The sequence below is a fragment of the Chrysoperla carnea genome, chromosome 1 (assembly GCF_905475395.1).
Source record: "Chrysoperla carnea chromosome 1, inChrCarn1.1, whole genome shotgun sequence".
Lineage (NCBI taxonomy): Eukaryota > Metazoa > Arthropoda > Insecta > Neuroptera > Chrysopidae > Chrysoperla > Chrysoperla carnea.
The window spans coordinates 123491940-123497731 of record NC_058337.1 but is presented as its reverse complement, the minus strand read 5'-3'; the positions used below and the strand labels follow the sequence as shown (position 1 = coordinate 123497731).

General features: G+C 29.8%; 1 non-coding gene across 1 annotated transcript; it reads left to right on the top strand.

The window, feature by feature from the left end:
• The first annotated feature begins 3365 nt into the window (after positions 1-3365).
• Trnag-ucc lies at positions 3366-3437 on the top strand. Its single transcript has one exon. It is a non-coding gene; the product is annotated as a tRNA-Gly (tRNA).
• Positions 3438-5792: the final 2355 nt, after the last annotated feature.

Genomic DNA, 5792 nt, shown 5'->3' with positions numbered 1-5792 from the left:
AATGTTTCGAGTGAAAATTGTTTGTTTTTTTTCCCCCACAATTTTTTAGGTGAACTTTTTTTCTTCCTCTTTCGGTATAAATGGTAGATCTTGGTGGTAAACTAAAATTTTGTTAAAGTTATTAAAGGATATTATGATACAATTATCATAAAAATAAAATTTGGAGTCGATTGACCGTCTCTAACTCGAGATATCCTTAATTTAAGTTCATCATTAACACGAAGAATATAGGAGAGGTTGTGTTCTAGACAATTTTTAATTTTAGAAAAAAAAAAACTAACTGAAAATGTATTTATTCCGAGTTATAAAAAGAAATACCAAAATTATTGACCGTTTCATTGTTGAGATATAATAACGCAAAGCTAATCAATTTTATTGTTACGACTATAGGTACGAGTATTGTGGTTGAAGAGAGATAACTATATAAAACTATATAAAAAGTACATTTATTTCACTACGAACTTGTAAACTCTTACCGAGTATGTAATCCATATATTTTTGGAAGAGAAACACATTATTATATCACAAGCTGAAAATTCTTTTTGTCCATACAATTTTACATTTAAATTCCAAGTCCCTTCCACTTTGCACCTTTGAATTATCATGATTCTCTAAAAATAACACAATTTTTTCTTTGAGAACACTTGGTAAGTTTTGTTTGTGTCATTCCGTATTATATGAAAGAAAGACGTATATAGTTATGCCTCATTGATTACCAAACAAAAATTGCAACAACAAATGATATTTCGTTTTTACTAGAAAATCGACTAAACGAGACTAGAAAAATTCACTATATCGTATTAAAAAATACTTTAACTTCACAGATAATTCCTCACAGAAAATGTTGATTTACTCAGAAACGCAATTTGGTAGAGGATAATAAATAATTCTTCACAAGAAAATGGTTTTCTTTTGCCAGAAGTCACCAAAAAAACCCTTTCAAGGGCATCTCTCGTTCGCTTTGTCTAACGGATTTCGATTTTGAGTAAAGTGATGCCTAGTTGATGTCCAGTGCGAAATGTTCAAAATTAATGTGGGCAATAAGAATAGCTTGTTATGTGTGGGCAACTTGTGGTATTTGTTGTGGGCAACAAATGTGGCTTGGAAATTTTTAAAGAGTGATGCCAACTTTGTAAGATATATTGGTTACGTTTTGAGCAGCATTATTCCGTGACTTTCAATGAAGAAAATATGAACTTTCAATCTCGAACTCAATCGTAGAAATTTACAATTATAGAAATTTACTCAATCATAGAAATTTTACTAAACCAAATCTCGTAATAAGTTCGCTTTATTTCATAATCTATAAGAAGGTACTTAATGAAATGGAGAAGAGAGAAGAAATTGCACATATATACCTACAGGATGAAACATAAAAACGATTAAATTTTCATAAATAATGGAAATGAATGTAAACGAAAAATCGTACTAAAATTTTTCGATACCTGCCTTGGTTTTCGAAATATCGAAAGCTAAATAATTAAACAAAATTTTCAATTTTCGAAATTTTGTAAATTACTCCGGATATCGAAAAATTTTATTCTTAATTTTCGTCTTACATTATCAAGTTTAAATGTAAAAATGTTTCTTATAAAAAAATAAACAACTTTTGTTTGAAACTTTTTTTTTCGTAAACATCACTGTTTACCCGTGAGATCGCAAATTGTATAGTATGTATTATATGGGTATATCAGTTAAATGTGTGTGACAAGTATGTATGTGTAATGTGAGTAATCAACACTGTCACATGGTATTTCAACAATTAACTCGGTCAATTGTTTGTTTTCACTAATAACATTTCATAATAATAATGGGGTTTAACCTCCGTTTCTATGACATATACGCCTATAACAAAGGCCACCCACATCATTATTTGTTAATCTTTATTTCTTTAATTACAAACATATTTACAATTACAATTTGATGTGGGTGGAGTCGGTTACTTCGTTCTTATCCAAGCGACGACAATGTAATCAATTCTGCACTCCCATTAATTATAATTATTCACACTGCCGCTGCCTGGATTCGAACCCGCAACCTAAGCCTAAATAGACAAACAGTCGAAGACAAACGCCTTAGACCGCTCGGCCATTTAGGCTCATCGCAGGTACTAAATATCGTTACCCCAAAAATACAAAATGTTATCGTTTAACCTTGAAGTAATTTCTCCGATATTTTTCCTTGATATCAGCTTGCTACACACAATATTGCATATATAATAATTACGTATATATTAAGAGCGTTGTTCGTGTATTATTATATACCTACCTCGTTTAAAACGTAGATCATCGTCGTAGTAGTAATTTTCTAAAGCTGTTTGTTTACTTACCTATGTTAGTATGCTTGTGTCTATGAGTCTAGCTATATACTACTATTCATCTTTAGTTCGTAGTAATAGATGAGATGCAGAGATATATCTGTATGTATGGAAGAATTGACTTGACTCTCAATGGATAAATATTACAATTTGTACATTTTATCCTCCACAAGTTTAAATACAAAGCGAATGATAAAAAATTCACGTATTTATCACAAAACATGGGTTCGTTTTAATATTACCAAATCTTCTAGGACAAATTTTTTGAATTTCTGCCTACAAATGTGTGAATATTGGAAATTTTTGGATAATTTATTTCGAATCAAATTCTATTCAAATTATCCGAAAATTCAAATCCGAGGGTACGGTATTGCCCTCGCGAAGTCGAGCACGAAGCAAACACTGCCGTACCATCCTTTACTGGAACCATTTCGCCGTATTTTCAGGCCCCTATATGAGAATCTCTGGATAAGACTAGAACGCAGAATTTTTCGTCATCCAGTAAGCTATAATCACATGCTTAAAATCCAAAATTTCAAGTCAGTAGGTCATTAAGTTCCGAAGTTAAGCGAAGCAAAGTTTCGCATTTATGACACTCAGTCATGATAATCAGAATAAAACTAGTACTTCCCATAAACTCAGAGAGCTGAAATTTGCCCTGGTTTTGTACTCTTGTGTACCCTTCAACGGCCAAGAAACACAACATTAACCATAATAATAAAGAAATCGCAGTAAGAAACCTTAGACTTGGCACGACTTTGTCTAAATTTCTTGAGATAAACATGAGATTTACTTTTTTGAGATAAACAAGCAGCTCCATCGAGTTTTTTACAGAATGTTTTTGGTGGGATATTCATTCCATAATTTAAAATATAGAAGAGACACAACTTTTTTTTTTAAATAATTAATTTTTTATTAAATTTTTTTAATAGATATAATTTTATTACTCTAAAGTATAAAGTCTAATACATACAGTCTTATCAGTAAGTTTATATGAGTCTTATTATTATTTTTTACAATTTTTATTAAAATTTATTGCATATCACATGCGATGGTGGTGTAATGGTCAGCATAGTTGCCTTCCAAGCAGTTGATCCGGGTTCGATTCCCGGCCATCGCACTTTTTTTTTCGTTCAAAAAGAGAAATGATATGATTTATTAATTTAAAAATCGATTCCAATAATAATTAATTTTCTAAAGCAAAAAACTATTAAAATTTCTAATTTCTGAGTACAAATACAGAGTTTTTGGAGTTTTTTCTCCGCCTCGGTTAGCTGAAACAAATGTTTATAAGTAGTTAGAAGCTTTTTGAATTCAAAATTGATTAAAAATCTACTAAATAAGAACAGCTATCAACTACAGAAATTATCTTCTAAGAAACTCCCATGATAATTAATTTTGTATTTAGAGCCTAGTACCACGAAAAGCACTATTTTCACCGTGTATGAGTTTTATTATAGAATTGTATGGATGCATATATAATTGTATGGATTGCATTTATGACTTACATTGAAAATTTAATATTATTGTCTCACAAATTTAAATAAATAATTATATATAGGTAATATTAACATTTGAAAAATAATATTTGGGCAATTTGATTTCTTATTTTCACAATTTTTAGCGTTAGGTTTAAATAATTAGTGTTTTTCAATTATTTTAATTTGACATTTACTATTACATTAACATGTAAAGAATTGCAAATTTGAAATTAGCCACAACAGCCTCCTTTAGCACCAAAATTTGTCACTGGCATCGATTTTATTGTCCCTACCATGACTACGCACACAACGCACCAAAGAACAAAGAATCACGTTGCACTATTTACCAAAAGAAAATACAGTAAGCTCATGACAATCATTTTGACGATTAAGCAAATCTACTACATTTTTGTTTTCCAATAAAATGAATTTCAAAACATTTCTATTATTCGAGGGAAGGAAGTAGAAAACAAACCTATGAAAATATCTTAAAACATTAATAATTGAATGTTGAAATTTCCATTCCTTTGTTAAAAATAATTTTTTTTCACATAAAGTTTTTTCAATGCAATATTATTTAAAATTTAAATTTATGAATAATTATTGTTATTATTATGATTCGAAATCACAAAAATTGTCTCATCTTTTATTATTAAATACTTACTAAAAAAAATTTCTTCAGTTTAATATCTTTGATATTCCGTACCAAAGAAATAAGAAATTTATACAGAGTGAACGGGCAAAGCAATCATGTTTCAAGTTACACAGTAATAAGCCATGGTGAATATTACCCTGAATCACCTAGGTACGATTTTAAACATAGCCTTTAGGTGCTCGTAAATTTAAAATCCGAACATCTCAAGTTTTATGTAAATATAGATAAATATAGTGTGTGAGGTTTACATCGCCTTCCACCATAGTATCCAGTGTACAAAAGATTTATCACATTAAACTAGTCGAAATTTAGATTACTAAATTTGTAGCTGACTCAATCAATCAGCTAGCCTTACTAAAAATAGAAAATTTTCAAAGTAGCCTTAATTTTGTATCAACCTTCACTTAAAAGATATACTGGCATCTGCATGCAAAAATTTTAAACAGTTTTTTTTTTCAACGGAACCTTTTACCGCTTTATTTTTTAATATTTCTTTCTTTTCAATAACTTTCATTTTTTAAGTTTTTCACAATCTTAAGAACAAAAGCCAACTTTTATTATTAGGAAGTACAGTTATGTATAACAGATTTCATCACAACACCTTATGGAAAAGATGAATTTCTTTTTTTAATTTCAATAAAATGAAAAATTTACTTTGTTATATTCCAAAATTAAAAATTAGCATATATCAAATGTGTCAAACATCAGAAATACTTGTCATATTAATACTGAATAGTTGACATATTTCTTGAATGATAAATTTAAATTTAAAAAAAGAACAAGGGTTGTGGCGGGACACCCAGTAAGAACTATGATACTTTAGTTAAAAATTATGGAAGAATGGTAATAAAATTGGATTTAATAATTTTTATACCATGTATATATGAAATATATCAAGGTATACTAAGCCTAGTCCCAAGTTTGTAACGCTTAAAAATATTGATGCTACGAACAAAATTTTCATATAGGTATTCATAATCCATCTCCGGTTGTCCGCCAGTCTGTCATCACGACACCTCAAAAACGAAAAGTGATATCAAGCTGAAATTTATATAGCGAGCTCAGGACGTAAAAAGTGACGTTGATTTCGTAAATGAGCAATATAGGTCAATTTGTTTCAAACATCTTTTCGTAAACACATCACTGTTTACCCGTGAGGGGGAAATAAGGTACGAACCTTATATAGCATGGATTGGGAATATCAGTTATGCGTATGTGACACCACAGTCGTGATATATATACACGACTGTGGCTGTCTAGGAGTGACTATCTTTCTTTACCTAGATGGCGTAAAAAAATAAACGTTGGCTTAATCAACACAAGCTCATTTCGTAAATGC